Here is a 26,945-nt window from a genome sequence, read left to right on the forward strand (position 1 = left end):
CCATTCGTATATCTTTATATCTGCTTATCAATCGTCATTTTTCTTTCTCGAGTCCTACAGAGATTGGAGATTACGTTTGGTGGTGAATAAGGAAAGCATAAGTATTTGGAACAGCGTCCACTAATACTTGCGTTTTAGGACGCCTGTTAACCATCAAGTGAGAGATATGGCACAGTCTGTGGAAGTAGGGTTTCTGAGATCCTAACCCCTCACAAATTACCTTACACCTACTTCCTCAATCTCACTAATCCCGTAAATTGCTCTCTCTGTCATCATATATCTCACGCTGTTCTTCATCATGTTGAAGGTAGTAATTACCAGCATCGAAGAACAGAGGCTTTCATCTTCATCGCCTTCCTCTCTTCTTTGATTTGAAACAAGGTTGGAGGGGCGTAATGCACACTGCATTACACAGAGTTTCCTCATGGGTGCTTGGTAGCATGAGGCCTGATTAGAGGCCTAAGTGAGCTCTAAAAATAGGGTAAGATTATTATTATTATTATTATTATTATTATTATTAGTAGTAGTAGTAGTAGTAGTAGTAGTAGCTATAGTAATAATACTAAAATGTAAAGCTGTCCCTGTCCTTAACTAATTAAGCACTACGCCATGGGGAGTGGTTGTATGCATGCACATTTTCTTGATCTTGGCACTAGCTGGAGGTGAGTGGTCAGCTTTACGCCCCGCCCGCTTTATCCCCGGGGAAAGAACCNCATCGCCTTCCTCTCTTCTTTGATTTGAAACAAGGTTGGAGGGGCGTAATGCACACCGCATTACACAGAGTTTCCACATGGGTGCTTGGTAGCATGAGGCCTGATTAGAGGCCTAAGTGAGCTCTAAAAATAAGGTAAGATTATTATTATTATTATTATTATTATTATTAGTAGTAGTAGTAGTAGTAGTAGTAGTAGTAGCTATAGTAATAATACTAAAATGTAAAGCTGTCCCTGTCCTTAACTAATTAAGCACTACGCCATGGGGAGTGGTTGTATGCATGCACATTTTCTTGATCTTGGCACTAGCTGGAGGTGATTGGTCAGCTTTACGCCCCGCCCGCTTTATCCCCGGGGAAAGAACCCCCGGTATCCATTGGATAGGAGGTTGGGTGGACCCAGAGCCGGTCTGGACGACTTCGAGAAGAGAAAATTCTTGACCGTGGTCAGCTTTACGCCCCGCCCGCTTTATCCCCGGGGAAAGAACCCCCGGTATCCATTGGATAGGAGGTTGGGTGGACCCAGAGCCGGTCTGGACGACTTGGAGAAGAGAAAATTCTAGACCCTACCGGAACTCGAACTCCGACCCCTCGGTTGTCCAGCCCGTAGCTAATCGCTATACCGACTACGCTATCAGTACTATAATTTATTTAAATTCGTCGAACAGAATATAAGAACTTCGGACTGTCGCAACGTTCCTAACTATTGACTTAAACAACACTTACTATGTAAGGCAGGATTTGTAGGCATGTGTATAATCTATCTCCATACAAAGCTTCACATATTTGTAATTCTGCATTTAAAGCAGCAAAATTTTCTTCTGTTGGGAATAAGGAAAAATTGCCTGATCAGTGGAAGCAGTCTGTTGTACTAACTCACAAGAAGGGCGATAAATCTGGCTGCAGTAATTATCGGGGGATATCACTGCTATCAGCTTCATGCAAAAAGTTATCTAATATCGTTCCCTCAAGGTTAAGTCCATATATAGATGAAATTACTGGGGATCATCTTTGTGGGTTTCGACGTAACAGATCAACTACTGATCAGATTGTTTGCATTCGTCAGATAATGGATAAAATTTGGAGTACACTGAGACAGTAGATAACTACTGATACACTTCAAGTAAGCCTATCATTCAGTTAGGAGGGAATTATTGTACAATATTCTGACAAGAGTTTGGGATAAACAAGAAACTAGTTAGGCTGATTAAAATGTGTTTAAATGAAACGTGTAGTAAAGTCCATTTGTAGTTAAACTTTTGTCTGATAATTTTCCTATCCAGAATGGTCTAAAACAAGGAGATGCTTTATCGCCACTGCTTTTCAACCTTGCTTTAAAATATGCAATTAGGAAGGTCCACGAAAATCAAGTGGGACTGAAATTAAATGGGACACTTTCATGAAATCCCAATGTTCATTTCCACGTTCACAAATTCCGTCATGGGTGGAACTCATGAAACGCAGCTCCTGAGTAGTATGCAATCCTTTTTTTTTTTAATGCAGAAGAGCTAATTTGATTGCCAGCTTCAAGATCGGCTTACCGAAACTCATTTCTTGCGGGCCTGTACTGGAATGATGATTTAAAATATTCCACAGTGCTTCCTGATACGTTCTTCCCAATTCACTTTACGCATTCTAGGAAATGACAGCCATCTTGACAGGAGACGGACGAGGAAAACTGTTTCAGCGAGGATGCTGCACAGATTCAGCTTAGAGCAGAGATGGTGGACAGAGTGGAATTTTATTGGCTGAGGAAGCGTTAATATCAGATACTAGTGCCAATAATTCATGCCACTCAGAATCTGTATTAACAAAGGAAATGTCTGTTAGAGACGGCTTGATCTACGAGTGCTACATCTGTAGACTGCTCTGCAGTGATCACAGGTGATCACATTTTCTGCCGTTCGTGGGACCCGAACGTTAGTGCCATTGATCAGAAGGATCCACTACTTTTCACTATCCCTAGCCAGCTGAAGTCACTCCACAGCTTCATATCGTATTTCTTTCGATCCATTTTAATATTGTCGCGGGAGATGAGCGCGGTGGGATTGTGTCGCATAGCGTCTGTGCCCCTGCCATTCTGTACTGTATGGGATGTTCTGAAATCGGAGGTCCTGCCCTCATATACCCTTAACCTATATTATTCTTCTCCTAATGTGAGAGACTTCAGTTTCATACGCATCCAGAACAAGTCGAATTGCATTTACGTATATTTTAAATGTCATATTTTATATCTATGAGACGAAAGGAGTCGGAATAGATCAGTCGGTATAGCGACGGGCTACGGGCTTGACGGCTCGGGTTTTATTCCAGACAGCGCAAATTTCTATCTTCACCACAGCGTCCAGGCGGGCTCTGGGGCCCACCTAGCCTCTTATCTAGTGGGCACGTGAAGGCAGCGCCATAGCTCAAGCGGTTAGTCGCTGGCTTCCCACCGCGGCGGCCCGGGTTCGATCCCGGGTGTGGTCAAGTGGGATTTGTGGTGGACAGAGTGGTGCTGGGGCGGGTTTTCCCCCGAGTACTTCGGTTTCCCCTGCCAGTCTTCATTCCACCAAATTCTCCATCATCATAATCACCCGGGGCAGGCTACAATAGGCTAATCAGTGGCAGCCGTGCCGAGTGGACCCAGTTGGACTCCACCCCCTCACTAAGCGAATTAAAAAAAATATTAGTTGGCACGTGGGGCCCTGTCCCGAGGAGTAAAGCGGTAGGGTTGTGAATGTGACCACTCACCTTCATCTAGTGCCGGCGTCAAGAGTGATGGAGCTATACCTCCGCTCCCCCATATGTATTCATGGCATGGTGCTTCACTTATTAAGCGCAGGGATAACATTTTTTATATATGAGTTGAAAAGGGAAAGGACACTGACTGAAGGGTAAAAGCGCTTGGATCCTTCCAAGGAATTCATTCAAGTCCGAGGCCATGTGGACCATCCCGCGACATGGCAAATGACACATTGGATGATTATTCGCCTCACCCATAACCAGAAATTTGGAGGATCTCCCATTGTCACTGTCCGAGGCTGTATGTTTAACTTATCCGCACTTACCCTTCAGATCTAGAGAGTCTCCCCCCCATCCGCAACGTCACGAGCCATCAGTACTGACAAGGGACCTGCTTGTTTAAGAATGGTTCACAAATAGGAGCGGGAGCCTCTTCAGCCCTGTTCTGTCATCTCATTGGTCTGTGTTGCTGTTTCGCTGCTATTGAAACTTGGGCCAGTAGATTCCTCATGTATTTCTAATTGCGCATTTCAGAGTTTATAATTGCATTGTTAATGCAACGGGTACCGAGGGTTTTGCCAGGAGATAAAGCGGTAGGGTGTGAAGCTAACCACTCATGCGGATTTATACCTTAACTCCCCCATACGACCTTACCGCCATCTTTGAGCCGATTGTCTAGATAAGTGTTTCTCAACCGCCGGGCCGCGGCCCGGTACTAGGTTCCGACATCATTTATACCGGACCCTTGTCTTATAGAAAAAGGAATTTACCGGGCCGCGTTCTGACAAAGGTTGAGAACCACTGGTCTAGATAGTGTGGGAGCCTCAACGTCTCACAATCTTATGGGCCTTCACGGCCTGGTACAGGGATAGCTTTTCTTTACTATATTTTACTTTTACTCCCTCATACGTACCCTTGGTATGGTGCTTAAAATCGTATATCCGTTGCTAGGGAACATCTAAGTAAACACGTTCCTGCGAAGAAAATTTCTTGGCCAACAATAGGAAAAGGGCTTTCCATTGCTATGCAACGAACAGTAAACAAGTTTCGTCAACTATAGAGGCCGTGTTTTCTATGTGGTCTATGCCGAGCCTATATAGGAGGCAGTGAAGAATGTTCGTGAGGGTCAAGCTGTGGAGGCGGGGTCGAATACCTCGACTGTGACCTTTCGAGTCGTAGGAGGCGACGAAAAGAGAAATCTGAAATCTGAGACAGTAAAATATGGTCTCGAATTCCAAGGGACTCGGACCCGAGAAAGACTGCCCTGGCAAGGACCAGTTGCATATACAAAATACAGACCCATCCTCTCGTCAGAGGGGGCGCCCTACGAAAACAAGACCGTAACTGTCGAACAGCAATAATCGACACCAAGACTTACTGACTGACTGACCGTCAGTCTCAATGTGACTTCGTGAGAATTCGTCAGAAAGACGTTGTTCAAGGCAGTTCAGTAGTTGACGTGTTAATCTTGAGAGTGTATAGATACAGTAAACTTGAAATTATCCAATAAATCGAGTTATGAAATCCGGGACGCATTATTTACTGTCGCGTTCTCAGAATACACGCGAAAATGTTATTCACGAGGACACCTTACTTTTACATCTTTCTTTTGTATATATTTCTTATTAGTGTTGTGCCTTCTCAAAACGGCCATATTCATCGTAGAATATTATTTGTTTGGGTCTTTTGGCATTTAGTAGCTCATTTTTGTAATATCGAACATCAGTTAAATTTTTCTGTGAACAGTGACACATATTACAGAAAGAAGCTTTAAAGAAAAGAATAACTGAACACGAAGCACAATATGAGGATTCACTGTGTATAGATATGTCTGACGTACACATCGTAAAAGTGTAAAAGTTGTATGTGATTTTGTGTGCTGTGAGACGTTGAACTAGGGTTCAGTATGCCGCTGACTGGAAGCAATGGAGAAAGGCTGCTGCAGACTACAGACAGAGTGCAAGACGTACAAATGGATGGTATCGATTTCATACCAAGCTCTCTTAATAATGACGGTTATAATCAAAGAGATCTAAAAAAGGCTAACAGAAAAATGCGAGATTCTATCCTGTTCTGTCTGCCTTATCTTTGGCACTCCACTGTTGAGGCAATTTGATAGAACTAGTAAACACCACGCAGACTGTTCAGCTTGTTTTCTGGAATGATAGAAGCTAATTCTGCCTTATTTTAAACCATGACGCACATTAGAAATATTAAGCAACAGGATCCTCATAATTTTATTACTGAACAAATAGTGTAAACAAGATGAAATCATGTAGAATTAGATTGGTTGGCCATGCAGTATTGATGGAAAAGACATGTGTGCATGTGTTCTGGAGCCCACCCAGCATCTTATCCAATGGATACCGGTGGCTCTTCCCCCGGGGGTAAAGCGACAAGAGCGTGAAACTGACTACTCACCTCCAACTAACGCCGAGGTCAAGAATACGTGGATCCATACATCCACTCTCCCATACGCCTTCATGGCTAGTTAAACACAGGGTCAACTAAATGACACTGCCTGACACGTACATTTACATTGCAGCGTCAGCAATTCGCAGTCAGGAAATGAATGGCTGTTGAAATTTGCTCCATAGAGCAGAGTCAGTTCTTGAGGAAATTGTCTTCCTTTTATGAAACCCCAAGTTCATTATCACGAAGCCCGCAGTTGGCTCTTACCTGAGCGAGACGAACACCTGCATAGTTTTATATTATATTGATATTGGTATCCAATTTAGTACTATTCTGTGCAGAGTTTTTAATGGTAGTGAATCTGATAAGCGCATATATTGAGAGGGTTTAGAATATTGTTTTAAAGAGAATGTTCGAATGTAAGACAGAGGTGTGAGCAGGAGAATGACTATTATGGTCTAATAAATGCATATAATTCACTAGATCTTATTACGATGATAAAATCTAAGGGGACGAAATGGGAAAATGTGTGGAACATTTACAGTTAGTACAAAATCATAAATATATATAGAATTCTAATTTAAATAATTCAAGAGAAGAGACCACTGATACTAGTAACAGCAGAGAAACAGTATATAAATTGTGGAGTTGATTTAACTGTTTCAAGCGGGCTTTTGTGAACACTGGTATGAAGCTTCACGTTCAAGAAAAGCAAGGAAAATTTTACCATTTGAGTAACTGTTAACTTCAGCATTGCAGATCCTATACTATAGGGTCAATTATTTTACCTTTACTTACTGAATTTGGTGGCTTATATAAATTTAATATTTATCACTTCGTACTTATATCGCATCACTCCTGCAGGAAAGTTACAGGTACTGAGTTGAATCCCTTTCACAGAAATAGTGCACACACACACACACACACACACACGTATGTATACATTGTGACATATCGACCATTTCTAGGCAACGGCTCGGTAAAAACATTCGCGAAATTACGCTCTCAACAATAGAAGAACATCCGTTGCTGGGTATAGTAACGATCGCGACTATAACAACACGTGACAAGAATTAAGGGCGTTTTCTATGTGGTCCACCCCGAGATAAAGCCTACAGCCTATATAAATATGTGAATAGAATGAAATGTGTTTTCTATGTGGTCCGGGCCGAGACTGTTTGCTAGGCAACTGCGTGGGAACACGCTTCCACAACAATAGGGTGGCTCTGTGTTCTGTGCTACATTGTTTGTGTCGATGAAATATAAGAATGCCGAATTCCGAAGCTAGAAGTTGGCGTACGAGAATGAGTGCTGTAGGAGTACAGAAGAGTACAAGGAGTCAGTCGTAGAGCGGGAATGAGAGTGGAAGCAGTTGTCGGTAGGGGATAACCACGGGAAGTTAGTAGTTGAAGAAGAATTAGAAGTCAGCCTGTGTGCGTGATTAGAAGATGTAGCCATAGTGAGACTATAATAAATCCGTTGCCAGGATACGACTAGTGAAGACTGGGAATCCTAGTGCGTGTGTAACGGTAAACTGTAAATTGGGTAAATCAACGATAGAGACGTATTGTTTGTAAGTACGAGTTGATTGTAAAAGAAGGGTTAATAAATCCAATCATTCAATCTAGAATTTGTTGTTATTAGTCACGGAACCCCGGACACGTGACAATATATACGGTATATGCAGTGGCCTTTGCAAGATCTCTGTGAATGAATAGAAATATCTCGGTTCTTACAGCCCTTAACAAACTGATTTGGAGGCAGACCTGCCCATTGTTGTCTCCCTCCGCACTCTTCGGTATTTGTAAACAACAGAGTAGCTCTGCAAAGTCTAATAATTAGGCTAATTTGTTTTCCTCGCAACCGACATGATTTGAGTCCCGTGATCCATTCGTTTCTTCTCTCGCCGCTGTCAGTGGCATCCGCTGCTTGTTGCGTACTTATCCAGCAATTCCGTTATAACAACGCTTCGTTATGTCTGCGGCACTTGCCCCGTTATGAAACAGGCAAAATGCGGCAGTAAGTTAACTTATCACGCAAGGAAACGTCCTGGTACAGCAAAACCCCTTTGAAGCGGAACTTAGATTGAACAGGAAATTGCCTTTATCGGGAACTTCCTTCGGTCTCGAGAATGAAAAGTGAAATCTTATAAGAATTACAACTAAAAACAGAAACTGCTTAACGCGGAAATGAAAATAAAAATTCAGATTTTACTGGAAAGTCTGAAGAGATATATTACCTAGGATATGACGTTATTTATTCTGGTATGAGTTCACCGACGTTTCGGTGGAACAGACAGTATTTCCTAGAAAATAATACTCTTTTATAGGCACTGTTGTGAGAACCTCAAATACAACATGGAAGTAGCCTACATGAATACTGCTCCTTTCTGTTCTTACTGTAAACTTGTCCTGTGATACTTCTTGAAAGTCTTATGGGAAAATAGGCGTATATGATTTTACAAGAACGTAAATAAAAACGGAACCTGTAAATTTAAGAATTCGTACTCTGTACCGTAATCAAGGTGATTGATTAGAAACTGTGATATAGACGGTTATGTAGCACCCTTTAATATGAACAGAATGACACTTGAAGGGCCGAGATGGAAAGAGGAGAATAATATTAAAGTATTTATTAGAAAAATAAGTTTTGGAAATGTGAGTTGGACTGAAAAAATCTTAGGATGTGGACAGATGCCAAATTTCAGGAGGGAGCACTGTCCATAACTACCGCTATGAGAACGTCAAGTCCTTAATTTTTCTTGATTCACAGTGTACTGACGCTTCCTTAACCAACAGTTGACGCTACAGGCTTCATATGAAATATTATATAATGACTACTTATAAACAAACCTACAGTTCTTCAGAAAGTATTGTTATACAGTGATGATTACAAATATGGCGATGGTGCGAAACAATGAAAATATTTAGAATTTGGTCTTCTGATTTTCCATGCCGTATAGATTTGTATGCAGTGTTGTATAGGGGTCTAGGATGGATGTATTGTAACATATAATGATATTAAATTAACTGTAGGAATAGGTACAAATACCGAGGTATTGCATATGAAGTGGGTTATTTTAGCAGAATGTATGTATGAGCTGTTGTAAGCTGTATTTTTCCCCAAAAGTGTTCATCAGCCGGCCGGATATCAATTGAACTTGTGACCCGAGACACTACGTCACATTTGGAGCGAGGGCCGAACAGCGCTGGGAATAGTACAGCAGACGGGAGTGAAGTCCAATTGACCATCTCTGTAACCATATTTGGGAATAATCCGGGATTGAGTCCTTAAGTGTAGTATAAAACCCCAAGGACTGACGCCCCAAGCGCTTTTGAGATCAGACAACTGGTTGAGACTACTTGTATTTCAGTCTAAGAGTCGGTACTGCCCTCAGCTTAGGCAGAAAACCACTTCTACGTTTCCATCAGATTCTTGTAATTCATTTATTAGTAATAAAACTTTAGTTATATTACAACTGCTGAGAGGTATACCCATTCTGCCTCCCAAGGGATCCGCTCGCCCAAGGCCAACGTTATCCCTCAACCGCAGGTTACAACAGCAGTTACCAATAGTTCGAATGAAGCTGCTGCCTCCGTATCCGGTGTATTCCTATCTTGAAGATGAAGACACCAGTTTTCTCCGAGATGTTGGTAACCACTTACAAGCCTACAGAGTGGAATAATCCAGAGGCCCAATTTAATCTTTTTCCCTCATGACAGCCTAATCTATCTAGTTGAATAATTTTGCATAGTCGGGTTTTGAAAATCCCAAGGCCCACAGAAACGAAATATTAATTATGTTATTATTATTATAGTTTTACAGCCCTTTGTTGGATCTTGGCTCCTCTTACAATGTCTTGATTCTATATATAGTCGGTAGGACTCCTTGGACGGGGGATCAGCCCGTCGTAAGAACCCTACCTACACACAGAACAACGCAAGCACAGAATAGACGCACACAGACATCCATCCCTCGACTGGGATTCGAAACCAGGACCCCAGCTTTCGAGCGAACGAAGACAGTTCGTGCCTTAGACAACGCAGCCACTGTGATCGGCAATATTAAGTTATGTTGTTATTAATTTACAACTGTTGATAGCCTTACTATGTTGACTGGGCGATTGATAGAAAAGCGTGGTTCATTAGCTATTCCGAGAACTTGTGGTTTGGACGGCAGTAAATCGGATTTGGCCAAGACAGCGTAACGTGTCGCAGCTGCTTCCACTGACAGGTTGCTCACTTCTGACTTCTTGTCTGCTGCACAGCCCTTCATTTGGGGCACGGCAGTTAATTATGTCTGCAGGTCGTATCCCATCTCCGGTGTTTAAACTACATGCCCCATACCTTGCGATGTATTCCTCCTCTGAGAAGTCTCCCCATTGTGCACGCTCTAGGATACGGAAACAGTGCTGTTTAATAATACGAAAATGGAATATGTTTTCCTGCGTCTTTATTGTTTCAGACGAGTCTTGACGTGTGAGGCAGAGAAGGTTATTGGAACAGTTAATTTTAGTAATTTTAAAATAAAAATGGGGGCACGCGGTAGCTTAGTTGGTTTAGGCAGTATGCTACAAGCCGGAAGGTCGCGGGTTTGAGTTCCGACGAGGTGGATTTTTTCAATTGACCTAATCCTTCCACTTGCACTATGGCCCTGGGGTCGACTCAGCTTCTAACAGAAATGAGTACCAGGGATCTTCCTGGGGAGTAATGGGCTGCCGGCGCGTAACGCTGACAACCTTAACGCCATATGTGAGCCGATTGTCTATAAAATATGGGAGTCTCCACGTCTCATAACCCTATGGGCCTCCGTGACCTGTTACAGGGATAGCTGTATCTTTTTTAAACTAAAAATTGTTTAAATATATAGCCTGTGATGTAAGATTTAAATCTTTAATGGCGGATAAATGCTAAAAGATTCTCGGGCCACCAGCCACGTCAGTGTTGAGTTAAAAGCCAACGTTTCAGACATCCTCCATCTCAATTATCTACCCTGATGATGGAGGACACACGTATATGCAGAAATGGTTTTTAATCTGTGACAGAATATGCTGCTATTCCGCCACGGGACTCCATATTACTCCATCTGAATACAATATAAACTCTCACATCCTTCGCCTGCAAAATACATTTTAATATTACCCTCCCATTTACGTTGAAGTATCTTTCATTCAGATTTTTTAATACAATGTTTGTCTACAGTTTCCTTCTCTCCCACCTGTAGGCCAATTGGTAAAATGTACTTAACTCCTACGTTACATGAAAATCAAAGAGGACTTCATAACATTCCTCAAAATGGCGCGTCTTAGAAGAAGGAAATAGTGAACTACACAACACTTAGGTCTGTTCAGGAGCCACAACCATTATGTGAAAATGATTTGTGGTATGATGAGCGTGTAACGAAGAACATGGAAGTATGATTTCTGAATGCGTTTAATTTCATGCCTACACTGTGATTATTTTTGAGACAGCAAAATAAGAAAGTACACAGAATCGCAAAAGATCGCAGTTTGAGTAAGTTACAGATCTATCCAGACTTGTTACTGGAAGAGAGAACACGCCGACTGTTTGCTCAGAGAGGCTCTTCAAGATGTTCGGAATGCAGGACGTTACACGAAGATCTTCTCTACATATCCATGGCACGAAGCTTTAGCCGCTCTTATAATGCGCCAGGAACTATCTCGTAGCGCGGAGGCAGATCCGATAAGCCGCAGACGGAAGTGAGGTTCACCGCACAGCACAAAATCACGCGGAGGCACTTGTGAAGGAGAACAAATGCCCTGGCGATTTTGGTTCCTCGACCTAAAGGTTCGAAAATCCAAGAACAGCCTCAGTCGATACGACGGACCTCCGGGCTGATGTATAAACATGGGGCTCCTGATGATTACCACACTGACATCTCATCCCGAATTAACTGTTTCACATCATTAAACGTATTTCATAGGAGCTTCATAACTTGTAATCCTTTGTGTGTGTGTGTGTGTGTGTATATATATATATACACATAATTAGAATGATCTAGTCAAGGAGAATAAGACAGGCACGGCATATCAATGCATACAGGCTTTCGGCGGGAAGGCCAAAAGGAAAGATTACTAGAAAGACCTAGACGTAGGTGGGAAGGTAATATTAAACTGAACTGAACTGGCTCAGGATAGGGACCAGTGGCGGGTTCTTGTGAATACGGTAATGAATCTTCGGGTTCCGTAAAACGGGAAATTCTTGACTGGCTGAGTGAGTGCTAGTTTTTCAGAAGGATTAGGCTTTATGGAGTTAGTTTAATTAATTAGAACAGAGTTCTTCCTGGAAACCTAACACTCGTTCAACTAGGCAAGGAGTTACTGGCTTAGTATGACAATCGAAGATCCATTGTCTTCACAAGACTTGTGTACTTAACCCTACACTGAAACTGCTTAGTCTGCTGCAAGCTTCACACTCTATTTCTTTAAGAATCACTTCAATATTGACAGTAGCCCAAATTGTATATTGCATTTCGATTTTTCGATTAAACTTATGAATACATTTTTCACTAAACGCCTTGAACGCTACATGTTTCGTCGTTCGTATTGTCCTTGACTTGTTCACCGAAATACACGTAGTATATAGTGAACACAAATTGTCAAGCTCCATGTTAATGTAATTATCTCCATATACTTTTACTTCCTCTCGTTTATTGAAAATATTCTTCTCTGCTCCTTCTACTCATACAGTCTCGGTCTGTGCTCTTCTCTTATGGCGAAAGACTGAAATTCACATCCTTACAAAGAGATAAAAATTATGGGTTTGTTTACATTAGGCTTCAGAGCAGTAGAAATGAATTGTGGTAAGGACTCCACAAACTTAACACGCTCTTAACTTATTCCTACAATACTGTACAAAATATGATTTTTTTCTGTTGCTCTGTTAGGATACCTTTACATTACGTAAGGCAGTAAAGGTTGTTTAAGCTAGAGAATACATTCTTTAAGACAGCGGTGGAACTTCGAGCACCCTTACAAGTAGGACAGTATCTTCACGCGCAGCATATGATTAAGTTACTCTGAAAATCTGCCATTGAAGTATCAAAACACGTTTAGGACATAATTTTTCTTAATCACTTGAACATGAAAATGTTCAGTTGCTGTAGTGACTCTAGCCTTTTACAGCAGCCGTTCTCTTCTTAGTGGAAGAGTTCTTCAACATGGCCAGAGAAACTTAAAGTTTTAAGCGTGTCCGATATATGTCTCAAGGGATGTATAGCTCATATTTGACTTCGTGCTGATGTAGAATACGTTGGCGTCTCATATAACGACATTGTCATGTAAATATGTGTACAGTCAGTGTAGGACCACGTGGAACAGGGATTAATGTGCTTTTCCTGCAGAATGTTATAAGTTAATACGGCACACACAACACTGCTTGGAATTTATACTAATTGAATAAAATATAAGTAGTTACTATAGGATTCTGACGATGATGTATAACACACTGATATGTTGGGGTTTTGGACTTTATCCATCGTCCTGGTTTTTAAGATAACAAATAAAAACACGACGTTTCGGAAACTGGATCTGTTTCCGTCCTCAGGTGAAGGAAAACACCTATTCAGTTGGGTCCCTTAGAAAGAGCTAGCCTCAATCACTGGNAATCCATGTATATACACTGGATCGACGTGAATAACAAATATATCTGCTTATGGCTTAAGGGCTATGAGTTACTGCAAATAGTAAAGAGAGGTGTTGCTTTTCACAAACTACAGAGACAAACGATTAAACTGTGATTGAAACTACAGAAAAAATTGTTACGTATTGTAAAAATCGATTGAAACCCTGGTCACGATACACCCATAATAATAACAAATTTGTTACACAATTAGATTTCAGTTGTATCACCTAGTATTACGTACCATCGAACGGGATGTAGTAAGACTATTATGAAGGAAGAACTGAGAAAGGTGCGGTAGGGAACGGTCCTGATTTAGTGTAACGTGAAATTCCAGAATCTCCGTGAGAAATGAGAAAGAGGAAACTCCTGCTGGGACTCGAACCGAGTACGTTTCTGATGCGAGTCTTACGTGTTGTCGGTGTGTAAACCAAGCAGAACTATAATGAAATCCTGATAAGTCACTTACTTTAATTTGTGGATTACACCAATACTTCGCTGTTACGCGTTCATTGCACCAAATTCACAGTATTTACACAAAAACTGGAAGTCATGTCTGTCCGTCCATAAGTTTCATCACCATAGCTACCGGCAGGATTCAGAATAAATTTAGTATGCCGGGTCTGTACTAAAGACCCTGGGGGCGAATTGCTTTTTCGTTCCAGCTGGTTCGGTCAGGGAGCAGGGATAGCCCAGTCGGTACACCGACTGGCTACATGCTGAACGGCCTAGGGGTCGGAATTCGAATGCCGGTAGGGGAAGATCTTCTCTCCACGTCGTCCAGACCGGTTGTGGGGCCCAGCCAGCCTCCTGTCCAATGAGTACCTGGGGCTCTTTACCCTGGGGTAAAGCAACGGGGGCGCGAAGCTGACCCTTCACCTGCAACTAGTGTCGAGGTCAAGAATACTTGTGTCTATACATCCATTCCACATACACCTTCATGGCGGAGTGCTTAATTAGTTAAGCACAGGGGCAAATTTACATTTTTGCATTTACTAGTTCAATGTAACCTCTACTTTATATGAAATTAGAATTTGACTTTTATTAATTACGTTGTAAAGAGTTATCATAAAGCACTGATATACAGCATAAAATATAGACCTTACTGAAACGTACGTAATTCATTCGAAACATTGCGCTATAAAGTTGAGATTTAACGAAGCGAATGGACAGAGTATATTGCTCTTTGCAGTTTAATATTTATATTATGACTAGCTTTGTAGTAATGAGTATTTATGTGCAACAATAAACTTTAATCTGCAATAAATGAACATCAAGGCCAAAGAGGTATACAAACACGATATTATGAATACAGTGCATGAATGCAACATCGCGTTACTACAACGTGAGTTCATTTATTATTTTATAAGCTTAGAAGAACACTTCTTCAACAGACTGTACTGAGTGTCGGGACACTGCTACATATGCAGCCCACATCACAGTCGCTCTCCTCCGTTTCTGGTCGAATGTCCTTCACTAATAATTTATCTGCGTGTAATAACTTCGTCCATAATATATCAGCTCGCCCCACTGCCCACAGTAGCGCCAAGATTCCCTAGCAGAGGGACATAGCAAATGCCGTTCTTATAGAAAATCTCCGAGTTTTCTTAACAAACTGTGCTAAAAAATGCAGTTTTTCATTTTTGTGACACTCTTACATGTATATTTATATTTCCGTTGCCAATTTACGCCTGTACACTACATAGTGATCGCTTTATGTACTGAATGGTTACCAAGCAGCGACCCTGTGATGGGCAGAAATAGTTTTCGTCCAAGACGCCGGTTATGGCAGCGCGTTACACGATCGGAGACGCGGAAAAGGAGGAAATTGGACGTAATGATTTTATATATAATGTGTTGGCCTATATGCTGCAAACAAGAGCCGGTATAGTGACTGGCTACGGGCTGGACGACCGAGGAATAGCATTTCGAGGCCCGGTAGGGTAAAGAATTTTCTTCACGTCGTCGAGACCGGCTCTGGGGTCCAACCAACCTCCTATACAAAGGGTACCGGGGTCACATTTCCCGGAGGTAAGGTGGCCGGGGAATGAAGTGGACCACTGACCTCCAGCTAGTGCCGAGGTCCACTCCCCCATACGTCTTCATGGTGTAGTGCTTGATTAGTTAAGCCAGGGACAACTTTACCTTATTACCTTTATATACTGCAAATTTTATGAAGATGAAATTGAAGTATTCAGTTCTCCCCAGGTAGAGTGACTTCATTCATTCGGCCCACCTTTATTGACATAAAATAATGTCAGAACGTGAATAAATATTCAGGCGTGCAACAAATATCGATTCCGTTTTTGGATAACAACACCATCTTGTGGCGAGCTTAGTTGCCGACGTTTCCTAGAACATGACTGTCTACGGAGGCCTCCAGGGTTTCACGACAGTATGTACCAAATCTTGTTTCCATTGTTGTGTTGTGGTGAGCACGTTTGTCGACTTTCCAGGGGACATGCTAAGTGACTCAAGAGTACTGTATTCTGTGGTGTAGAGTCGCGTAATCCGATAAAATTTCACTGACCTATCTGCTTTCCACCTGCTTCATACTGCTTCCTTGCTTGACTTACCATTCAACCTTGGAGGTGGAGGCTGTACATTCCTCTGAAACATCGATGAACCTGTCTGAACGATGTTACATTGCAGAAGATATATTATTGATTCTGATTGTTTGAAATAAATATCCTATTCCGGGCACTGAAAATTTTTTACGATTCATACCCGTGTACACATTCATGGTTTTTATATATTAAACGACGCTAGTATCGCCTGGATATCAAAGAGTTGGTCACATTAATATTAAAACCATAACAAATATGGACATGACTTCCTATAGTCCGACTTTCACAGATTTTTTTCTATTATTTCTTGCAATTTCCAGTCTACTCTACAAGGGAGCAATAAGTAAATATGTTGTAAGAAATCACTTGTGCGGGGTGATCATCCAGTGATGATTCTCCTATGTAGTATAGTATGCACTATGTTGCTGAGTACGGCTACCCATCTTCAACAGTGTGTTCGTTTCACAGAAATGTTAATGAAAATTGGCCTGTTTATTCAAAATGTTTTAAAGGGAACGTACATAAACACACACAAACACAAAGATATGTACATTATGATAAGGTTTCTGTATAAAGCAGGGAAAGTATGCTAAACATTTGAACTCATAAATGAAGTTTCTGAAATTAAAGTGGGTCTCTGCGGATGTCACTGATTGCGTGCTCACAATCTAACGCCATATAAATAAGATCTAAAAGTTTGTGATGATGGCACATTAGTACAAATGTTTCTGGACAATATCCGTCGTCCTGTCTTTATCTAAAAACGCTGTCCTGTGTATTTTTCAAAACACAACGTTTCGGAGACTGGATTGTGTCTCCGTCTTCAGGTAAAACCTATTCAGTTGGGCCCAATCGATAGAGCTAGTCCTTATCTCCGGACACCTGTCCCAGTTCCAGGATCGGGTATACAAGCCAAACAGCAACACAAACCATCTGCGGGAGCGAAGAATCCAGCCTCCGGATTGTTGTGTTTTGAAAAATAAAAGAGGACTATGTTTTTAGATAAAGACTGGTCGATGGATAATGTTCCAAAAGCGTAATATTTGTATAACGCCATATAGTCAATGAGATTGAGAATTCGAATCTCTTTCGGGAAATAGATGTTTGACCTAAGCCTTGTATGCTGTCCACGACCTTACCATGAAATGATCCTGCGTGCAATGACATCTACTGTTTCCTGAATAGGATTTAGAAGTTATCTGCAGTAGGCAAGACAGAGATTCGTAACGAGGTCTACTGCCAGTCAGAAGAAGAAGATGATGAAAGGGTAGTATGAGAAGGGCAAGAAGTACAAGAACGATAAAATGAAGAAATACTAGTACACATGGTGGCAGTAATAGTAGTAGTGGAAGCAGTAATTGAAGAGGTAAAGGGGTTAGAAGTGGAAGATTAAGCATGAGAGTGGGAAATTATAATTCAGTGATGACTTTGTGAAACTAACTTATGGTACTTTCAGCTGAACCCTTCGCAGAATCGTGCGCGTTGGGTTTCTGCAGGACATGCAATGAAGACACCTGTGCTGAGGATTTCTTGTCAAGGTGAGGGACGAAGAAGGTGCAAAGCATGTACTGAGACGCCCTAATTGAAAATCTGAAGGCTCCGGAAGTTGGAAATCCTGAAGATGACAGCCACTCCATTTATTTCCTGTAACCCTTCGCGAGCAAGAGGGAATTAAGTTCAGTGTTTTAGATTCCAGACTAAAAACCCTCTTAATAAATTTTGTTTAAACTAACTCTTTTGTTACAGAATAGATAGGTTCAACGCCACTGATGCCAGTCTTGATCACGCCACTACGTCTGTTCATATCTTCACAATGTATTTTCCTAATCTCCACACTAATACTATCTTATCGCCCCTTTCTTCGTCTGTCAAGTACCAGCTTTCCAAAAGGTGCAGTTTTTGCTGTTTCACCTTTTAAATAATGAATGGGAAAATTTCAATCGAAAAGTTTACTGAGAAGGAAAAGCTCAGCTTTTTAAAAAATGAAAGCCATGTAAAATTTGTAGTCGATAAGGGATTTTAAATTCTTACGGCTGTGGCTCTCTAGATGAAGCACTGTCCTTTTTACATGTGATGTCTTATTGTCTAGTAGAGCTTTACGGAATTCACGGAGGGAAAAATGCTGCCTCCATCTTCAGGGGTAGAAGTCTTTAAATTTATATGATTAAGTATTATCAAAATCACAGGCCTATTTGTCAAACAATTGTGTGTATTTACACCTAAGGTAAGGCTAGATTTGTTCCTGTGCTTCACAACGTATGAGAGCATGGAGGTAAATCTACACTCATTGTTACCAATTGCACTAGGTACAAGTGAGTGAGAGAGACTTAAGCACCGTCTGCTTTACTGCCAAGAAAGGAGTAGTTTGTATAAATTGGAAAGGAGGTTTGGTTGGCTTTACAGCAGGTCTGCACGCTGTGGCGAGAAAAGAAAATCCTTGCCCCTACAGGATGTCGAACACAAGGCTTTCACCCCGTAATCACATACTACACTGACTGAGCTATCCAGGCCCGTATATTCTGGTAACTAGAGCTACACAAGTGACTGATCTAGTGCTACTGAAGAATCCGTATAACCTATATTCTGGAAACTGTTGGAACAATTTGTGAACGGTAGGAGGGTCTACTTTGTTAACCCCTGATGCTCTGAACTCAAATTGTGAAGTACATGACATTTATGTTTAGTCACATTATAGCACATACATGTTTGAAACCCGTGACACACAACATTCATATATTTCCTTATACGGCAGTTTGGAGTTTCAGCTACTGTCACACGATTTTATCACAAGTTGGAGTAGGTATATGAAGTAAAGGAGATGAGATGGACGGAGCATATAGAGCGCAGAAATTACCCATCTTTCTCTTAACTTACAGGGCATCCACTTACGACATTACGGACTTGACCACAGCTAGCCTAGTGTTCGGGAGAGAACTCCGACTGCCCTGCGAACTCCTCTTTGGGGCACACCCCATTGAAGAACGACTCACAATCGATAACTTTAGTCGATCGTCTACACGACATCCACAACTATGGCCCCCAACACCTGAGGCTGGCCGGTGACCGGATGAAAACTTGTTGCGACAGACTAGTCAACTGCGCGGGCAACCACAAAGGCGACAAAGTGTGGCTCTGTCACTTACTCGCACGAAGATGAAATCGCCTAAGCTCCAATCCTCATTGGAGGGCCCATACAAGGTACTCACCCGGATAAATGATGTGATATACAGGATCCAGCGGAACCCTAGATCAAGGTTGATAGTGGTACACCTGGACCGGCTCGCATCTTATCGGGTAGCCGCTCGAGACGAACGGCCTTAAGAAAGCAGAGGAAGCATTTGGAGAGTAAACACCATGTAAAGTCCAGCCCAGGACGAATAGCGTTAAAGAAGGAGCACTGGGGCGTATAGTTCATTGCTAAGTGTTGACTTTGTTAACACCCGCAACATGCACGCAAAATAGTTGAACGGTGTTTTATGTGGTCCGTGGCCCTTTCTGAGCATGGGCTCGGTAAACACATTCTCGCGGCAACGGACACGAAGACAAAACAGAAGAACGGTGCTATCTGTATGGTACGTGCTGAGATGTTATAAGAAAGGGGCGAAGTTAGTTGCTAGTTGAGTTCTGTACGGGAGACTGTGAAGCAAATAGTTAGTTGCAAGAGTGCTCTGTAGAAAGTCTGGCTGTGAAGAGAAGAATTTATATGTGATATTTGTCATGTGTAATTTAATGAGAATGTTGTAGTTCCTGTGGTAAAATTCGTTGCGAGGAAACGGCTAGAGGAGACTGTAATAGACTGAAGACACTAGTCTGTGTGTGTCAGTGACCTGTAAAGTGTAGCCACGAGTAGTGTGGATAAAAATGGCCAATCCGAACGCCGTCTCTAGTCACACATACACATGACAGTAGATACAAAATTGAAAGATTTACGTGTAGGGAAGCAGATAATATTACAACTGATCTTACTTTAATAGTGTGTAAGGATACTGGTTTGATTCATTTGGCCGAGGGTAGAGTCTATGGCAGGCTGTTATTAGCATGATACTGAACCTCAGGGTTTCATGAAGGGCAGAAATTTTGTGACATGTTTTCAGCAAAGACTTAATCTATGGATTTTTTTTTATTTCTAGTAAGGTGGGATTAAGTCCCTTGTACTGCGGCCACTTCTGGCCTATTGTACCAGCCCCAGATGATAGGTGAGGGTGATTGTGGAGCAATTGGTGGAATGAAGATTGGCAGGGGAAACCGAAGTACTCGGAGAAAACCTGCCCCAGCTCAACTTTCTCCACCACAAATCCCACGTGACCAGACCCGGGATCGAACCCTGGCCGCCGCGGTGGGAAACCAGCGACTAATCGCTTAAGCTATGGCGCGGCCCCTACTCTATGGAGTTAATTAGCAACTTCTTTATTTTCATACATTTTTGGTGTTGATGTTCATTTACTGTAAATAAAATATGTTGTTGCATAGGTAGCTACCAATAAAATTATGAAGCTTCGTAATATGTAATTTCCTTCATTCTCATATTAATTCATGTTTCTTGGGTGTAAATATTTGGTAACACTTTGTTATAAAACACGCTCTATTTATATTTTTCCCATGGAACGAGGGACCAAGTTACATCTTCATGTGTGTAACAGCTGAAAGTATAGTTTTTTACATAGTTTTATCTTCAGGTTCTTTATTGGCCATTACTTCGTATTGACATGTTAACCATTTTTCTGTCAATCGAACCATTACATTCTGCAACATTTAATTTAATTTCTGTATGTATGGAAAGTTTGAAGAACGCGATGTTAGTCTAGAATCCCATTTCTCACACTTCACTGCGTGGAAGGAACACATTATTAATGGAACATGGGTGTTTCTTAAAAACATGGATAGGCTGCTAGTTCCTGTGCTGGGATGTGCCGGCAAATCAGCCTTGTAGGAAGACGTTGTAGAGAGGCAGTGGGGCGGATCATTCTGAACAAGGGATATGCATTAGTGAGGAGCTAATTCCACTGCCACAACAATCCGCAGTGACCACCCCAGCGAACAAAGTCTACTACATCAGTAATACATTGACAGACAGATTGCAGCATCTGTAGGAACTGTGACAAGGCATTGGAAGGCTGAATATAAATTTAAGAAATATACAGGGTTTGGAATCGGACTAGTAGTAGCAAAAGGAACCGGTCACGGTAGCCGAGCGGTCTAAGGCATGCACTGCCTTCGCTCGCTCGGAAGCCGGGATCGTGGGTTCGACTCCCACTCAGGGCATGGATGTTTGTGTGCGTTTTTCTGTGTTTGTCTACAGGTAGAGGCCTTGCGACGAGCTCATCACTCGCCCAAGGAGTCCTACCGAATGTGTAAGATCTAGAAAAACCGAAGTGAACGGAGAAGTTCATGGAGGTAGGCCTAGGCCCACTGGGGCTGTAGTGCCAAGGGGGGGGGAGTAGCAAAAGGAACGTAACTTGCAGCATATGATAAGCTGCAGTTTAGCAGGGTCTGAGTTAATTGGCCTGTGTTCAAGTTTCAGGTTTTTAGAGAGGTTCATTTCACTGTTAAAATATTCACATAGACAGTGCTCTAACAGAGACATTCCTCAAGGTTGATTGGTATGAAGTCTTTTTGATTTAAAACAGCATGTCAAAATAATTGTAAAATATTTATAATTAATCGACTGAACTATTTACTGCTAATCTCATTTGTAGTTCTAATGTACTTCTACTACTACCACCACCACCACCACCACCACTCAACAAGCTGGAAAGTCGTGGGATCGAGTCCCGATGAGATTATTTTTTTTCAACTGACCTAATCCTTCCAGCCACACTATGGCCCTGGGGTCGACTTAGCCTCTAACAGAAATGAGTACCAGGAATCTACTTTGGGAGCTAGAAGGCGGCCGGCGCTTAAGGCTGACAACCTTACCGCCATCTGTGAGCCGATTGTCTAGAAGATATGGGAGTCTAAATTTATGGAGTCCGAAGGTTCATTGTTGTATTCAAAAGAGCCCTCCACTGGTCCCTATCCTGAGGCAGGTCGTTCCAGTCCGTATGATCCCATTCTATCTCTCTAAGATACATTTTAATATTGTCCACCCACCTACGCCTTGGTCTTCCCTTTGGTCTCTTTCCTTCTGGCTTTCCCACCAATATCCTATACGCATTTCTCGTCTCCCCCATTCAGCTACATGCCCAGCCCACATCATCCTTATTGACTTGATCATTCTAATTATACTAGGAGAAGAGTACAAGTTATACTTAATATTACGCTTGATTTTATAGGCATTCAGTTGACCGAGAAGACTGGGTGTTAGCTGCGTTAGTTGTCATGCTACGACAGAAATCAGAGTTTAAATTAAGAGCACAAAGTAAATGTATGACCAGGCTGGCATTGCCTTTTGAAACTAATATCAAGATAGTATTCTGAATTATACCAAGGAAGAAACATTCTCTTGTAAATCAGAAATCTTATCTTATCTTTATTGTTTTTTTAATTCGCTCAATGGAGGTGGAGTCCAACTGGTTCCACTGGCACGGCGGCTACAGATTGGCCTATTGTAGCCTCCCCGGGTGATTATGATAATGGATAATTTGGTGGAATGAAGATTGGCAGGGGAAACCGAAGTACTTGGAGAAAACCTGCCCCAGTGCCACTTTGTCCACCACAAATCCCACTTGACCAGACCCGGGATCGAACCCCGGCCGCCGCGGTGGGAAGCCAGCAACTATCCGCTTCAGTTATGGCGCGGCCTTATCTTTAAGTATTTACCTACGAACCAGACTGGAGTTTCTGCTGGAACAGTGCCATACTCATTCTTTATAGATGGAAAAGATTCAGTACTTTTTACCTTATATGGCATAATTCTGCTAGAAGCTAGGAGCTAAGGAAACCGCATAATTTAACAAAAAAATCTCATTGTGTCTTAGCTATGGGTTTTAAATTTGGAATACATCTCTACACTCATTGTGGAGGGTGATTGTAAATGATAAATTAGGAAAGATATTAAAAGACTTATTCATGGCATATATGCTCTAGAGAGACTGAGCAAATACACGAAAATCCCGATTTACGATAGTCGGCTTTCAGGCTGAGAATTCAACCCGGGATTTGTGGAATTGAAACCAGGTTTGTAAACGGCTCAAGGTTAATAAACGAAAACAGGCTAGATAGACAGATAGTGCCTCCAAATAACGCGTTCCTTTTTTACACTTTATGCAAGTGTATGAAAGCATAAATCATAGTGATGTTCAACACAAAAGAAACTGTAAAAAACATTAAAATAATTTGTTATAAAATGGCCGTAAAATATTAGTAAATATTATGTAGAATCTGAGGAGATGAATAAATTAAATATTTGTGTTAATCGTGACTTTCCATTGGAAAATAGTGTTCCGCACTGTGTCAGGAACTCAAAACGTCAGATATGCGTTACACTAATAAGATGTGGTTTCAGAGTTTGCGGGGACTTTGGCCAGTATTCAGTGCGAGACCCAAGCTGTGAAAAATTCTGTGGGGCATGGGTGTATGGTTTACGCTTTATTATTTATTGGAAGCAACGAAAAGAGGGAGCGAAACATGTTTTTAATGCACTTAGAAGCTTTTTGACCCTTCTCCCTCTCATGCTAGAATGATGTAATCCGTCCTCGACAGCAGGGACATAGAAATACTAGTGGAAGATATCTAGCAGTAAAAAGCGTGTGCGCTGAAATTTTACTGGTGTTCACCACGGTTTAAATCTGACACACAACTCTGTTATTAACTTTCCTAGCGAATCTGCGCGCTGAGGTATTAGCTCTTAGTTCGCCGTGCTACTACTAGATGGGACTAGATGTAATCGACATAGCGCTATCCAGCAGCTGTTTCCGGAAGGAGTTTCGTTGATATGGCGCGCAAGTGATATTAGGCCTGCTTGCGAAAGGTGATTCGTTAAATATCAGAAGAAAGCAATGACAGTGAAAGTAAAAGATCTGCTCTTTCAGATAACTAAAACAGTGTTACGTAGTGACAGTGAACGTGATTGTGTGTTAAGATTTCAGTGACTCACATAACGGCGACAACTATCTTTAACCTTACTAAAGAAGAGAACGCAGGTAGGCGAAACCCAACGTTGCTTTACTACCTATTATGTAGGCATGGCATTGTAAGTTGAAGTCTGGTCATCAAAATTTAGGAACTAGAAGTAGATGATCTTTAGCCCACTGAACGACGCTCTGCGACACAGCAGAAGTTATCTAGTTTTGAATGGGATGATGTTGAGACCTTCTCTCCCTTAACAGCAGAATTACAATACGTAAATCTTTTTTTATTAAGTGGCCTAGTTCCTGCCGGTCACAGTGGCCGCACGGCCTAAGGCGTGCTGTCTTCGTCCGCTCAATCACTGGGATCGTGGGTTCGAATTCCGCTTGAGGCATGGATGTCTGTGTGCGTTTATTCCGTGTTCATGTTGTTTTGTATATAGGTAGAGGCCTTGCGACGGGCTGATCCCTCGTCCAAGGAGTCCTACTGACTGTGTATAGGATTAAGAAACTGAAAAGTGGCGAAGGCCCAACAGGGGGCAGTAGGGCCATAGACAGTTCCTTATAGCTATCAATGTTGATTTTAATCCGAATGTCTAAGGACGGCAGATACCCAGTTTGCATTCCTTCGCCTGTGCCTGTGACGCCATTCAAACGCAGACGAAGGGATGGGATTCAGGTGGCTTCTGATAGATGCTGGCTAGATAATAGTAGGAGTCTTGAGTTCCTCTTTATGGCACAGGGGTGTGCATTCAAATAGAGCAGGTTATTTATGGAATAAGAGGTTATAACTGGTGTCATGGATGTCGGCCGATTGGAAGTGAAGCAGACATCTGTCCTCCTCATTTGGATTTTTGGAAATAAGTAGAAATTGAAAAAAAGAAGGAAATAGACCAAATAGTCATAAGAAGGCAAAATTATTTTAAAAAATATTCTTATATTGTGAATTCTCTAAAGTGATTTACTTACTTACTTACTTACTCATGGAGCTGAGCCCTTCTGGAAGAGCGGCCAATTCTGCAGCTACTCAAGAATTTCCCAGCATTTTATGGAACTCAAAGGTTCATTTTCGTCTTCACAAGAGCCCTCCACTGGTACCTATCCTGAGCCAGATCTATCCAATTCATACCATCCCATCCTCTCTCTCTAAGATCCATTCTAATATTGTCCACCCAACTACGCCTTGGTCTTCCCTGTGGTCTTTTCCCCCTGGCTTTCCCACCAATATCTTATACGCATTCCTCGTCGCCCCCATTCGTGCTACATGACCTGCCGACCTCATCCTCCTTGACTTGATCATACTAATTATACTTGGAGTACAAGTTATAAAGCTCCTCATTATGCAGTTTTCTCCAACCTCCTGTCACTTCATCCCTCTTCGGTCCAAATATTCTCCTCAACACCCTGTTCTCAAATACGCTCAGTCTACGTTCCTCCCTTATTGTCAGAGACCAAGTTTCACACCCATGCAGAACCACAGGAAAAATTATAGTTTTGTATATTCTAATTTTTATGTTTGTGGACAGCAGATGAGAAGACAAAAGGTTCTGGGCCGAATGGTAGCAAGCATTACCCAAGTTGAGTCTCCTCTTAATTTCCTCCAGAATCAAGTTTTGATTTGTTATCGTTGTTCCCAAATATCTGAACTGTGCCACATTTTCGAAACATCTGTTTCCTATCTTTATGTCATGATTTTGCCCTGCATTTTGGTGAAGAGACAGTAACATATACTTTGTTTTCTCTGTGTTTACTTCTAGACTAACCTCTTTACTTGCATCAGTTAAAGTTTGTGTTTTTCATTATGGTATCTACATTATCACCAAGTAGACTCACATCATCAGCATTGGCCAACAGCCAATTTCAGTCCCACCTGCTTTCCCTATACCTTCCTAATTGCATATTCTAAAGCAAAGTTGAAAATCAGTGGCGATAAAGCATCTGCTTTTCTTAGACCCTTCTGGATAAGGAATTTATGAGACAAATGTTTACCTATATGGACTTTACTATACATTCAATCAGCCTAACTAGTTTCATGGGTACCCAAAACTCCATCAGAATATTGTTGTACAATACTTCCTAACTGAATCATTGGCTTTCTTGAAGTCTACAAATAGCTGATGTACTGTCTCATTGTACTTCCATTTTTTTTCTCAAGTATTTCACAAATGCATAAGATATGATCTGTAGTTGATCTGTTACATTGAAAGCCACACTGATGATCCCCAATAATTTTTTCCATATATGGACTTAACCTTGAGAGAAGAATATTGGATAAAATTTTGTATGAAGTTGATAGCAGTGATATCCCCAGATAATTACTACAGTCAGTTTTATCACCCTTCTTGTGAACTGGTACAAAAATAGACTCCTTCCACTGATCAGGCAATTTTTCCTTATGCCAAATAGAAGTAATTATATTGTGAATCTTAGAATGTAATATTTCGCCTCCTGCTTGAATAAGTTCTGCCGGAATTTGATCACTGCCTGGCCATTTATACCGTTTCAATTTTGCAATAGCACTTTCAACCTCAAAAGGCCTAGGATCAGGTACTAATGGCTCAGCTGTCTGGATTTCTGTCTTCCTAACAACACTGACCTTATGTACATTCAATAACTGAGAGAAGTATTTCCTCCACCTATTCAAAATGTTGTGGGAAACTGCAAGCAGATCACCATTCTCATCCTTCAATAATTTACTGCTAGGCTGGTACCCCCTCTTAAAGTCATTTATTCCTGTATACAGGTCTCTAACGTTTTTGTTCTTACTGTTCATCGCAAGCTCATCAATTTTGTCTTTCAGATATTCCCTCTTTTTGTTCCTGAAATGCCTGCTGGTTTCACATCTTATATTTTTCTGATTATCCCCATTTAACTCGCTTGGATC

General features: G+C 41.6%; 1 long non-coding RNA gene across 2 annotated transcripts; it reads left to right on the plus strand.

Moving 5' to 3' along the window:
* The first annotated feature begins 719 nt into the window (after nt 1-719).
* Nucleotides 720-20,236, plus strand: LOC117282508. Of its 2 annotated transcripts, none has more exons than XR_004513269.1 (3): nt 720-847; nt 17,512-17,593; nt 18,459-20,236. It is a non-coding gene; the product is annotated as an uncharacterized LOC117282508 (long non-coding RNA). The 2 variants fall into 2 exon arrangements; XR_004513268.1 differs by having other exon boundaries at nt 18,932-20,236.
* The last annotated feature ends 6,709 nt before the right edge of the window (nt 20,237-26,945 follow it).

This window comes from Cryptotermes secundus, unplaced genomic scaffold (assembly GCF_002891405.2).
Source record: "Cryptotermes secundus unplaced genomic scaffold, Csec_1.0 scaffold446, whole genome shotgun sequence".
Lineage (NCBI taxonomy): Eukaryota > Metazoa > Arthropoda > Insecta > Blattodea > Kalotermitidae > Cryptotermes > Cryptotermes secundus.